This window comes from Mus musculus, chromosome 6, assembly GCF_000001635.26.
Source record: "Mus musculus strain C57BL/6J chromosome 6, GRCm38.p6 C57BL/6J".
In the NCBI taxonomy this organism is placed as follows: Eukaryota; Metazoa; Chordata; class Mammalia; order Rodentia; family Muridae; genus Mus; species Mus musculus.
In genome coordinates, this window is record NC_000072.6 from 95,684,808 (window position 1) to 95,699,159 (window position 14,352).

Genomic DNA, 14,352 nt, shown 5'->3' on the forward strand with positions numbered 1-14,352 from the left:
AGTAGCATGTGATCCACTGCTGAGCTACCATTCCAGCTCCTGAGAAAGCATTCTTAACTATTTTGTTAAACAGCTGATAAATGACCCAATATCTGCTCACAAGACACTCCTAGTCCTAGCAGTAAAAAACAAAAAACGAAAAGGCACAGCATATGCACTGGGACTCCTAAAGCTGGCCCCTGCCTGACAGGGTGAATCAACCACCTCCTTTCCCACAGAGAATGAGGTCAGCAGCATCATGAAGCAGTGCTCCACGGACTAGAGACTATCAGCAGAGGTGGGACCCAAGGCAAACCTACCTGCCTGCTGTAGTAGCTCTCAGTCAATTCCCCTCAGCCAGTCAGTGAGTTTTATTATAGCATAGCCAGGTGCCTCTTCTCACTTCTAGGTACTGGTTATTCAAAAGACACTCTTCACAAAGGAAAGTGGCACGTAACCATATTGTGAGCTGCTTTACTGGGTTCTGATATCTACTACCCTTCTCTACCCAAACCCCTTCCAACCCCCTCAACACTAGTTAGGCAAGAATTAAGGTTAGAGGGGAAAGGGGTATAGATCTCTTTCTCCTACTTCCTGCTGATTAGGGCATTGAGTTCCTAGGTGCAAGTTCGATGTTCACCACCAGGATATCTTCAACCAGCAACCCAACATACCAGCAAACAGCAAAATCACCATCACAGCCTCTAGGCGACCTGGCATTTGCTGGTCTCTCAAGAGTCCCTAGAGTTCCAAAAGTAAACTATCTTCAGCGGGCAGAATCCCACTCCTGTTAGAGCAGGAGACAAACCACAGCTGCTGTGGACAGTCTGAAGCAGCCCATACCCCACACCGGGGATGAAAACAAAGACATGGTCACATAACAGAACCGGGTTTTTAAAGAAAGCCAAAGTCTCACGACAGTGCCTGTAACAAGCACACTTCACTCTCCAGAAGAAAACTTAGGTGTGAGGATGCTGACTTTTACTTAAAGTTCTGCATTACCATTTGGATTCAAGAATATAAATCATGTTTTCAAACAAATAATTTTCACAAGAAAAACATTCTTAACTCTCTAAATCAGAGTGTACTGCATTCAGTCATTTGTCTATTTTTACACATAAAGTTTTATTGGAATACAGCTGTGTCCATTCATTTATACACCACTGAGGACTGCTTTCATGTGGCGATGACTGAATAAAGGAGTTGCAGCAGGAAACATAAGGTGCATAAGTCTAAAATATTTGCTGTAAGGTATTTTCAGGAGGTTGGATGAACCATCATTTTCCCTTAAAATTCTTACTGTGCTACTGTGGCTGTGTGTGTGTGTGTGTGTGTGTGTGTGTGTGTGTGTGTGTGTGTGTATCTGTGGTGTACTACAATAGTCCCAAAGGCAAAAACCATGTCTAATTCATTCCCAAATGCATTCCCTATGCCTAGGATTGTTATTAAGTAGACAGCGAATGATAATTACACACAGATTACTGACGAGAAAGCACTGTCAATCTAAAACTTAGAGAGCCTAGCCTGCCTTCAAAGAGAGCAAATAACAATGGCCCCTGTGACACTAAATTATATTAGACAAGGCCAGGCGGTTCCCACCTAACAGTTTTATCATCCTGTTTAAGAACAACACAGTTTTCAGTCTACATGCTCATTTTATCTCAAAGACTCCTAAGCTGCGATGTTTCCTCCTTCATTTAGCCCTGCATTACATACCAACACCCAAACAAGCAAGCTGAAATACAAATCCACAAAGAAAATGCACCTAAGAACTCCAGCTGAGTACCTCAATAGGAATAGTTCAGGCAGTGACTAGAAAATGATTAAGATCATGGGCAGTGAAGACAGAAACCTGCCTTTGAGTCTTAGATCCACAAAGACAAAGGCTACAATCCCGTAACATGATGTGACATGGGACAGTGGCATTGTGACAATGCTTTTTATTGCTTTTATTTTTATGTGTGGGTGCTCTGTCTGCACGTATGTCTGTGTACCACATGTGTATAGTACAGTCTCCATGGAGGCCAGAAGAAGGCATAGATCCCCCTACAGCTGGAGTTACAGATGGCTATCAGATAACATGCAAGTGCTGGGAATTGAACTTGGGTCCTCTGGAAGGGCACAGCTGTGCTTTTAACTGTTGAGCCATCTTTCCAGCCCCACCAGTGTTAAGCTTTTAATGAAGTGGAGTAGATGCAGAATGGTCTCTAGGTGCAGAGGGGAAACTGAGAACACTGTTCAGTTCTGAGAAACACTGAACAGCTATGATACTTTTCCTACATCACGCGTCAAACTGACCTTCCGGGAGCCCCCTGCTTAGGTCAGCCCACTGTCATTTACCATTTGCAATCAGTGCAGTACTGTATTTAAACATGTATCACCTTGCCTAACACAAAGTAGGCACTGGACAATGCCTCTATTTCCATAACTATTATAGCATGATAATCATCAAGGCTGTCAAGCAGGGAACTCATCTGATCTCACAGATTCTACTAATGTGTGCAAAGAAAAATGTTCATAATCTTTCATATTGAAAATGAAACCTGAGCGTCTTCCATTTTGCTTTTCATCCCACTCAGCGCTGCAGCCACCACTGTATGGTGCCTACCTGCTTTAACTGAACGTGCTTAAACCAGAAACCCAAAGCAAAGCAAGAAACAGTAAACTGTGCTTAGGGTTATCAGAAGGACGTGGTGATGTTGTCTGGCTGTTTCACAGATAGTTTCAAGTAAAATTTCTCCAACTCTATGTCAGATAAGTATTTACCAGAAAATGTTAAATATTTATCATATCAATATTCATAAACAATGCAGTACTACAGTCGACTGGTTTCTGTATCCAAGTCATTTAGAGGGGTCAAGCTTTCAAATACAGAAAAAAGCAAAGCAAATCCTCTGTATTTAAAAACCCAAATTCTAAGCCCTAACAGACACACACTCACTCACTTCACAGCTGACTCATGCATTCCATACTTGATTTCCATGTGTTCTAGAACCTAGATAATAATGAAACAGATGAAGTCCAATTATTTGCTCCCCAAGATGGCATGAAATTAAATCGATATTCCATAATGAAGTTCCAGGGAAATACCTGGTTATAGCAAATATCAGTTATAAAACAACTCTTCGTATTACCATCTGTGTTCAATGAGTTTTCTGGGCAGCAATAAACCACAGTTTTATTAAGTAACAATGGAAAAAAACACTAGTTGGTAGTACACACTCATAATCCTAGCACCAAAGCAGTAGAGTCAGGAGGATGAGAGGTAGGGGCCAACTTGGCTCTAGAGAACAAGAACAATTCCATGAGAGACACCGCCCTGGCATGAGAAGTTGTTTGCTGCATCCTGAAGGCTGGGAAAACCTCAGACGAAGAGAGCTGTAAGCACAGGCCTGCCTGCCTTCTGCCTACTTCAAGGGTGGAATCCAGTTTGGACCTCATATGTGTTATGCTACAAAACCTTCAGCTATTTTAGTATTTGTTAACTCTGTCCCATATATTCTATTGTATCTGGAAGCTACCGGTGTGCTACCCTGCTACTTCTTGGTGTCCTACAAGTTACTCCACAGATAGCCACAGTGCCAGTTCAGAAGAGACATAGTTGCAGATGTGTCTCAAGACCAGAGCTGAAACAGTGTGTCCTTCCTAGACCCCACTTCTGTGCCCACACAGATCCTACAGTCCAACCTCTTCACAACAGCACTTTACAGGGCTCATGGTACCACTGACCTTCCTTGGTGCCAAGACAGGCAAAGCTATCTCCTCCTCACCAAGTCCTGCCTGAGACCCCTACCACCATCACATACCACCCAAGCCCAAGGAATCTTCAAGCAGACTTCAAGATTCCCAGTAAAAAAAAAAAGAAAAAAAAGAAAAAAAAACAAAGTAAATAAGTCTCATTTAATAGGAGGAAGAGGAGGAGGAGGAGAAGAAGTAGTAGTAGCAGTAGAAGATGTAGTAGTAGTAGTGGTAGTAGTAGTAGTAGTCGTCGTCTAGGCAGTGGTGGGGCGACACATTTCTAACCCCAGCATTAGGGAGGCAGAGGCAGGCAGGCAGATCTCTGAGTTTGAGGCCAGTCTGGCCTACAGATCAAGTTCATTTTCATCCTCTCATTCAACCATACCCAGAGATTTGCCCATGCCCGTGGGGAGGGGAGCACCACAGGTTTGTAAGCGGAAGCCAGAGGACAACATGTAGGATCCACTTCTCTCCTCCTACCACATAAGTCCTGGGGATCAAATTCAAGTTCTCAGGCCTGGCAGTAAGTGCCTTTACCCACTGAGCCATCTTGACGGCCTTAACTAATGTTCTTAACTTCTCCCCTGCCAAATCCCTGCTAGCAAAATTGTTAAGACACAATAACAGAAAACAGTGTTTCCCAAATGTTCCTTTCCCAGGAATCTGATGGAACTAAGCCCAAATAATACATAAGGTGAACCTTGTGTTTGAGACACTATCGTACGGGGTACACGTCACACTAACCTACTTCTTCCCTTATATTATTGGTTCCTGGCTCTATCTCTAAGTAAATACACAGCCACCTCTTTATTTCCTTAACTGTAAAAGAGATGATAAGTAGGACATTATAAGAATACTACTATAAAGTGCTTAGAATAGTATTTATATGCAACACTGAACATACCACCTATTATCAGTTTTTAGTATGATTCTTGCAAAATTCAACAATAATTTCAAAGGCAACATGAGATAACCCACAGTATACAGCCCATAGTATTCACATGCATGAGCCACAGCTTCACAGCACACTCATGACTGCAGAAGGAGCAGAACTGGGGGCAAACCCATCAAGCTTCGCTCTCAGGACTGAGAAACTACACTACTTTTCTGACCACCTGCCTACCTTTCTACGCTACAACAGTGAACTAACTGGGCATAGGAAACTGTGACAGGCAAGTGAACAGTGGGAAAGTGTGTTTACACTGTGCTATCATTCGTGCTTAAGAAGAGCTGACATCTCAGTGAACAGTGATTCACAAGTGACACATACCCAGACTCCAACTGCAAACCATGCCGTAGGCAGCAGCTCAAATCTGTGTTCTCACTTTAGCTACGCCACTTGCAGTCAGCTTCACACAAGCACAGTTCAGGGCACACCTTCCAGTCTGGACCCCACCCTTCCAACTTTTGGAGACGCTCCCACTTTGCCATGTGGAATGGCCATGAATTCTGTCCTCATGTTCATCAGGATAATGAGCACTGATTGTTTTTTTTTTGTTTGTTTTTGTTTGTTTTTGTTTTGTTTTGTTTTGTTTTTGTTTGGGAGACAGAATCTCATTATGTAGCCCTGCGTGGCCTTTAATTCAAAGAGATGTGTCTGCCTCTGCTGCTACCTCCAGAAGGCTGGGACTAAAGGTACCACCATACTCAGACAGTTGGTTTTTAACTCCTCTACTAAAGCGCTCTGTCACTAAAATCAAATCCCAAAGTAAAAGCCAGAAGTTCAGAACATGCCTGGGTTTTCTAAATCAACTCTCTTCCCTCCCTCCCTTCTATTTTCTAGGGCCTTTGAGTTACTGTTTTGGGTGTTTTGTCCAGAACAGCTCCTACCAGCATCGAAAGCCCAGTCGGTCAGTGAAGAGAACACGGCCACAACAGAAATGGAGCCTGGTGATGACATACCACCCAGAGGGATGAGAGATGTTCCGTTCTATCCAGGCAACCAGGAAACACAAATTCATGCACACTCAAAAAAGAGTGTTTTAAGAATTCATCAAAATGAATGAGCAAAGTCCTCAATTTAATTTCCTTTTTAAGAAATTCTACACAGGCAGGAAAGACTGGCCAACAGACAAGCCTGAAGTTTGTTCTGAGGTTCATGGCTCCTGCAGCTTCAGAGGCTCAGAAACATCTGTGGGAATAATAGAGGGGTCTTCAAAGGCAGACGCTCTTTAGCCAAAGGCAGAAAGATAAAAATGTAAAGTGATGACACACAGGCAACAGGCATGTGACATACCCAAGACAAACAACATCACAGGTGATGACACACAGGCAACAGGCATGTGACATACCCAAGACAAACAACATCACAGGTGATGACACACAGGCAACAGGCATGTGACATACCCAAGACAAACAACATCCGGATCGGAGATGGCAAACGTCTGCCAATTCTCACCGAATGCGAATGGTGGCTCACGGTGCTTCATCAAGTAAGACCATGAGGCTCTGTCTAGACCCATCAGAATAAACTCATGATTGATTACTGATGTTTGCCACAGGAAGACATAAAATCGTAAATATTCACATGCTAGAAGCAAAATAAAGTTATGTGACTTGGGAGAATGAGACGAGACAGGCTCGTCAACATCATCATTATTAATATTACTGAGTATCTTCAATATACCCAGAAGACGTTAGAGTAATTCAAATTTAAGTGAAATTAAAAAGGGATATCAGACAGGCTAAAATAAAAAAGTGCCTTGAATCTTAATAAGCCCACAGTACATGAACTGCCTCTAATTAGATTCAGGAATATGACTCCGTGTGAAACTAACCAAGAGAAAACACTTATTCAGATGATTTCAATAAAAAAATTGATAAGCACTTGCTTCCACTTTATCATGCACAGAACTCAACCGTGGATTTTAAAAAATGAAAGTACAATCTATATTGGAGAAATTATACCTGCGAGTCCTTCAAAAGCTAAGACGTTTTAATCAATAAGGTGGAAGGGCAACTTACTGACTTACATAAATGAACAAAACACTTACTACTTGAAATGACTGGCGGCTGTACTGAATTCAGTAACGGTTTCCATACCACCGCCCGCCCCATACTAAATCAACAAAGAGAAGCTAGCAAGTCTGCCTGCTGCCCACCTGCTCCTCAGCTAACCAACGCTTTCTCTACCTGATGTGGGCTGCCCACCTGCTCCTCAGCTAACTAAGGCTTTCTCTACCTGATGTGGGCAGGGGATTCAGAACTTACCTCGCCTAACTCTTCTTTGTCAAAGAAAGGAGATTTGCCCAGGTAAACTCAGTTTAGAAGGAGTGTATCTACACCTCGGGTTCCCGTCCTCACGGTCTTCTGTACCAACTGTAGTCTTTTCCCTGTTGCTGGGATCCAACACCCTGACAAGAGCACTGTAGCTGAGAAAGGTTCTGCAGACATTACAGTCTGAAGGATATCTTCTATCATGGTGGGGAAGGCATAGTCGGGAAAGGTGGGGAGGCCGGATGGTTCACATCACATCTGACTCAGGACACAGTGAACAGAGAGCAGGGCCTGGCTGTAAGCCCTCAAAGCCAGTCACCGAACCTCTTCTTCCAGAAAGTCTCCACCTCATAAAAATTCTGTAACTTGACCAAATAACAGCAACTGGAAACTCCATGTTCAAACACACAAGCCTATAGGAGATATTTCCCATTCAAATCACTACCAATCTACCATCCACTAAAAGTTTAAACAAGGTAAGTTAATCATACAACTTGAACTTGGTGTTCCGGTTCAAGCCAGTGATCTCAGCACTCAGGAGGCTGAAGCAGGACTGTCAGATCAGGTTACAAGTCAACCTACATAATTGTATTATGCTGGGATTTAGTATTGTATGGTGTATTTCACAACTTTAGGAAGCTTCAATAAAACTCCAAGCTTCAGTCCCCATACCCCTGATGTGGGCTCTATCACTTCCATCTGGGAAGTGTAAGCAAACGGCTTAACCTCCCCAGGCTTCGACTCACCCCTCAGCAAAGGGAGGCAGACTGAGATCAGGACAGAGTGAACAGCATCCAGCCACGCTGAGGAACGCGCTCAGTCACCCAGCTGACATCACACCTGCACGGCTGCCTCTGCCGAGAGTTTGGAGTGTTCCCACCGCAGACGCCATGAACCAGATGATGCATTCAAATCAGAGAACCAGGTAGAAAACCAGGCAGACATGACTCATCAAGGCAGCTAACACATACTCAACATAATCTGTAATAAGTGGACACCAAGGTCTAAATCCATGAAGAAACCAAACCAGAGGCTCATGTCAGCAATCGCAGTGCTTGAGAGGGTAAGGCAGGAGGTTAGAGTGAGCCAATCGGTGTTTATCAGTCCTCCCTCCCTCTCTCCACTCCCCATACACACATCCTGAAGCCTCCCTGGCTAGTACTCAGGTATTTCTAGAAACCATCTGACAGGTGGGTGGAGCACACAAACCGAGCTCTGAGGCTCCCTAGTGATGAGCTTGCACCATGATGAGGGACATTAGCCTCTCAGCTAATCACTCAGCAGCTCGGGCAGTAACAGGCATTCCCTCACCTCTGCAAGTGAAGGCTTCAGCAAAGAGTATGTGACCTAATCCTCACAGTGATCATGGAGACAAAGCCTGGTAAGAGAGACACAAACTTCTTCAGGGGAAAGTAAGCTTTAAAAAAAAGTAGGTTTTTTGATATCTATTCTGTTTCTAAGAAATAAAACTGGTTTTTTTTTTTCAAAACATACTCTCAAAAATATACTAAAATAATTCTCTTATTGAAAATTCAAACACATTCCAGGACAACCACGGCTACAAAGAGAAACTCTACCTCAGGAAACCAAAACGAAAACAAACAACAACAAAAATTCAAACAGGCCTAAGTGGGTCTCTGGGTTTTTTCCCTACAAACTAAGTGAAATGGGCCGTGTTGATTACCACTTGGGAGGGTGACAAATGCACCCTCTCTAAGTGAAGACTTCTCTCAGGGACTTCTTCGAGGAATTCAGAGTCCCGGGCTCCATCAACAGCTTATGCCTAAGGGACCCCAGGTGTTGGCATTTTGCAAGTTCCCAGGGCATCTTGGTGCCAGGGATCGGGGATCAAGCTGAGGACTTTCCAACACAGGAGCTCCCAACAGCCCCTCCACCTCTGCCAGGCTGTCCCTAAGCACAGCAGCCCACTCATCTGGATCTGAATTCTATGGGCACCATCTCTATCTACTTCAAACCTTCTACTGGCGACATTCAATTAAAATGCTCAGCTGAGCAGTATCATGTGAAATAAACTTCAGCTCCACTCCCTAAACCCAATTATTTATAATAGAGAAATGCCCTGAGATACACCCATCAGGTTATAAAAATGCAAGTTAATGAGGAATTTCATTTAACAAACCGTGCTGGCCTTACATGGCACTTATTTGCATTTACAAGGATAAATGCCTTAGGTACCTCATGCCCTGTGAGCAGCTAAAAGCTAGGGAATGAAGCACCCTGCACGGACTTGTGTGTACATGTGCACACAACCTAAATGTGCCCGCGGGCTTCAAGCCGGTGACAGAGACTATTCCATGGAGCATCTGCATCGTTCTCCATGATTTCTCCTCTACACCATGCTTGTGAGGCGTGTGGAAAGTTTCAATTAATAAACACTGAACATCAAATTATCAATAAGCAGAATATTAAGTGCAGCAAGCATAAAACCAGAAAGGAAAAAACAAAAAAAAAAGGAAAAAAAAAGGAAAAAAAAAGAAAAAAAAAAACACTAAAGCAATATGGCTAACAGGGATACACCATGTGGTCAATGGAAGGACACCATCTTGTTACCATCACCTTATGATAACTGTTCATTTATCAGCATCTCATGGTGTCTAGAATAACTGACATTAGTTTTGGAGTTCAGGCAGGCATTCAAAGAAATCCTGTTGAAATTAATAACTACTTTTTTTTTACTTATAAGATATTAGAATTTGCCCTAGTGAACTTTCCAGAATATTTCTGTCTAAAGTGGAAAAGGATAATGATGTCTGCCGTCTGGCAGATGAAGAAAAGTACAATCTTCGTTGCACCAGAGCAATACAATTTGGAATAATGAGAGGCTGTTTCACACAAAATGAACTGGAAATACTTTTAATTACCATATTTGATGTTGGTTGGGGTACTCGAAAACAGTCACATAGATGGCACATCAGTTTCCTAATCTCTAAAAGAAAAGGCCAATGTTTTGTGAGAATAAGCGAGTTAATCTACACAAAATGCTTAGCATCAGCGTTGTTAATAAGTAGTAGCCATTATCATGATTATTGTACTGATTTTCTGGAGGGAAATCTGACAGGGCTCATTTGATGAGTAAGCATTAAACAGTAGGACATTTAAAGACAGCACTAAAGCCCACCAAGAGGTAAATGACAAAACAGATAACCCCAGAGCATCTCCCCAGAAACATAACAGATCAAACGTGGTATGGCTGGGACTCAGGGAGCATCTCTGAAGAAGAGGTGGAGAGAAGGCAAGATCAAGAAGGCGGCACAGCGAGGGGCAGCTCTGCGAGGGGCAGCATTGGCTTCTGCCTTCAGAGCAGGACAACACTGCTGTGCCCTTGGCAGCATAGCTATGACAAGTATACCCAAGGCTGAGCCTGTCAACATCAGGCTGTGAGTGGGGGAAGGGCCCATCCAGCCCTGTCTCTCACCAAGGATTTAAAGGTCCTCAGGGTAGCTAGGGGTAGGAGTTCCTAGAGCCCCACCCCTCCCTAAAGAGCTACACAGTTACAGGTCCTGGGGGGAGGAAGAGACATTTTCTTTCACAGCCAAAGAAACAATTTCTAACCTGGGATCATGTGACAAAACCTAACAACACAATCAATCTCTCTCTCCCTCTCCCTCCTTCTCCCACTTCCCTTCCTCTTCCTCTGTCTTCCTCTCTCTCTCTCTGTCTCTGTCTCTCCCTCTGTCTGTCTGTCTCTCTCTCTCTCTCTCTCTCTCTCTCTCTCTCTCTCTCTCTCTCTCTCTCTCTCTCACACACACACACACACACACACAGAAACTTTAAGGGTACAGTCGTAGCACACATACCCTGATGCTAAAGAACACTTCTCTAATTAGACTTAAAATGGAAATCATGCCTGGTACAGAAAACTTAGCAACTACCCAGAGCTAATGAGGTCACAGAACCTAAAGAAGAACCTACAACCCTCATTTTACAGAACAATCACAATCCCTAGCTACATTCTAAATATTTGTCCTTATATCCACAAGTAAGTTTAGTCCTCACTCCTCCTCAAGGAAACTTCTCTTCGCAACAGGAGACCACTTCAGAAAGCCACAACCATTCAAAATGCAGAGTTGTGGAGCCCAGACTCCACACATAACACAACTCCAGCAACTCCAGCTCAGGGATCATTGCAAAGCAGGGAGTCAGAAAAGCTGTTGAGAGGCAGAGGAACACAGAGATTGCCATGAGCCTCTGTCTCCTAGGAACATCAGAAGCTATGCCCATAAATAATCACCAACATGACTGCCTAAATAGGAGATGAACAAGGACATCAGCAATGAACATGGTAACATGGATGGGGGAAGGAACTCATGAGGCCTCAGCTTAGACAAAGAACTACAGGGAACCAAGAGATACCGAGAGAGGGGCCCACAGTCTTCCCCAGGGAAGGAAGGGCTTACTAATTGGTTATCAAACTCCAAGTTGTCAGTCGCCAAAACATGCATGCAAGTATATTACACAGACTGGACACACACACATATACACACAAAAACCCCACATGCACCACACACACGTAACAACAATTAAATAAAAAAGAGGCCATGAACTACAAAGAGAACAAAGAGAGGTATATGGAAGGGTTTGGAGAGAAGAAAGGTAAGGGAGACATGATCTAATTATTTAATAATCTCAAAAAGTGTTTAAAAACTCAAAATAAAATAAATTAAATTTTAAATACACACACACACACACACACACACACACACACACACACACACGCTCCTGCGCACCCATGGAAATAGAAAAGAACTTGGCAAGGAATAAGAAAGGGCTCTGCAGGAGTCAGGAACCAGAGTGCAGCGGTAAGGAGGGAACCAGCCGGCAATGGAGTGAAGATGATAGGCTGCATGAGAATATCACAATGAAACTGTTAGCATAGGTGTCTTAGTCAGGGTTTCTATTCAAGCACAAACATCATGACCAAGAAGCAAGTTGGGGAGGAAAGGGTTTATTCAGCTTACAATTCCATACTGCTGTTTATCACCAAGGAAGTCAGGACTGGAACTCAAGCAGGTCAGAAAGAAGGAGCTGATGCAGAGGCCATGGAGGAATGTTCTCCACTGGCTTGCTCAGCCTGCTCTCTTATAGAACCAGCCCAGAGATGGTCCCACCCACAAGGGGCCTTCCCCCCTTGATCACTAATTGAGAAAATGCCTTACAGTTGGATCTCATGGAAGCATTTCCTCAACTGAAGCTCCTTTCTCTGTGATAACTCCAGTTGTGTCAAGTTGACACAAAACTAGCCAGTACAATAGGCAATTAGCATATGCAAATAAATTTAAAATAAATAAATAAAAATAAAAGACTACAGCTATTCGGCACAGTCTTCACTTCCCTTGAATTCTTTGCCATTAAATTAATATTTCCGTAAATTCTTAATGAGTAGATAAATACTCCTCAACATCAACTAGAAGATTAGCTATGATTGTAAACCTGGTTAAGAGGAGTGATAAACACATGGCATATCTGCGTGCATCACAGCAGTCCACAGTCACTCACAACAGCATTCTCTAGGGCTAGGTGAGTCAAGCAACCATTATAGTCTTAGTATTTTTCTGTTTTTCTGAGTTTTTTGTAATGACGGTCAGCTAAGTTTTCCAAATCAAATTAAAATCAGAAAGGTGGTTCCAACCTGTTTTAGATCAGATGCATCTAACAGCAAGACCTAGACTTCTCCAAGGCTGTCTCTGTGCCAATGGGTGGGTCAAGGCAGCAGCCTGATCTCTCAAGGGCCCATCTACACAAACGAGCCCTTTTAAGTCTTCTCGGGCTCTGAGAGCCAAAGCCTCAGCAAGTCAAGTCAATTGCTACCTGTCAAACTAGAAGATATGTTCTCCTCTCCTTCCAGATGACTTCTAAAACCACGTTAGTAACAGTGGGGGACAGCCACAGGCGCCTAACAAACCCAGCCCATGGCAAAGTAAGGACAGCCTTTTAATCAGAGAGAGCTCCTTAATGTAATTCTAGCTCATACACAAATGACACACTGTAAACCAGACTGTCTTTTCTCACAACAGTGACTAAGTGACTCACTCGCTCCTTCATTTCAGACCAGGAGGTAAGTTAACCTCTCAATGGTCACCAAGTAAAATCGGGAAACTAACTACAGAGGTACAGTTAAAACAGAATCAACCTGGGAGGGGAGGGAGAGACTCAGCAGCTGCTCCTTGGTGAAAGAGTCCAGCACTCCTCAAGTCCTGTGTTCAGTACCAGCACTCAAGAAGGGGGAAGGGCCCGGTGTTTTGTTCGGTAGCTGACCTTGCATGCACACTGGAACCTTACGCTTCCCCAGCTATGCCCATGTTTATTTGCAACATCACAGTTTGCTTAGGAACTTTTTCTGCACTGAAGACCATGCCAACACCACACTGTGGAAACAATACACAGAATACTCAGAGTTACAGGTTTTCTAGCCTGAAAATCAAGAGCCATCAAATCGCAACTTACTCCTCACGATCTACTGCAAACTTACTGATTAAAGAGCTTCTCGGGAAAGGGGGTAAATTAATTGGATTTTTACATGGGGGTTGGGGGGTGATAAGGCTAGAAGCAATATCTGATTATCCTCTCAATTAAATTTTTATCACTTATTCATGGGCAGTTTTTCATTAAATGAGAAATAAAATTGATCTCTCTCCTTTGCAAGTTGTGATGTCATCCAGAAGCCCACACTCTCTTCTGGAGAACTCAAAGTTAATATATTTCATTCATCGGCAGCAGACTGCCGATGCAGCAAGCAGACATCTTAATTCTACACAATATCATATTCAAGACATTAAAGACAAAGATGAAGGGAACTCAGCAAATGTCCAGAGAGGATGGGACCAGAGAGAAACAGAAAACATGTCACAGAATACCATTTGGGGATAAATCCTAAGGATAAACAAAGAGATGTGGGGGGAGGGGAGGCATTCCACAGCAATGTGGAAACAGGCAAGGACTTCTAGGCCAGAGACAGAGGGAACCTCACAGCTCAGTGTGACAACAGTGGGGGGGGGGGGGGCGCTCTGCATGCACTTCTACAGGCTGTAGAGAAAGAGAACAGAGGGCCAGAAGGTTGGCGGTCTGCATGCCCATGATAGGCCCTGCTGGGCGAGCAGAAACTGTTACTTGTTGCAGTGCTGCTGACCAAATCCGGGTCCTCTTGTGTATCAGGCATAGGCTTTACCCTGAGACCTGTCCCCACTGAATAGAGTTCCTGGTACCAGGAGGACCACCAGGAGTGCAAAGCCTGTATAGACTGCATTATGAATTCTAGGCCAGAGCTACAAAGTGAAACCATGTCTTAGCTGCTGGGGGGGGGGGGGGGGGGGGGAGGGGCCCGCGGGAAGTCTACCTATTTACTTATTTATGTGAGTATTAAAATTTTTAATGAAAGTAAGCAAGTAACCAAACTGGAGG

At 43.7% G+C, this 14,352-nt stretch overlaps 1 protein-coding gene across 4 annotated transcripts in view; it reads right to left on the reverse strand.

The window, feature by feature from the left end:
• The window catches only part of Suclg2 (succinate-Coenzyme A ligase, GDP-forming, beta subunit), a 245,850-nt gene that overhangs the window by 211,799 nt on the left and 19,699 nt on the right, over positions 1 to 14,352 (reverse strand). Inside the window, exon 1 of one of the 4 annotated variants that reach the window (NM_001326558.1) lies at positions 7,680 to 8,075. The exons of the other annotated variants lie outside the window; for them this stretch is intronic. The gene's annotated coding sequence lies outside the window, so the exon portion shown is untranslated. Of the gene's footprint in view, positions 1 to 7,679; positions 8,076 to 14,352 lie in introns of those variants that run through there. 4 annotated transcript variants of the gene reach the window in all.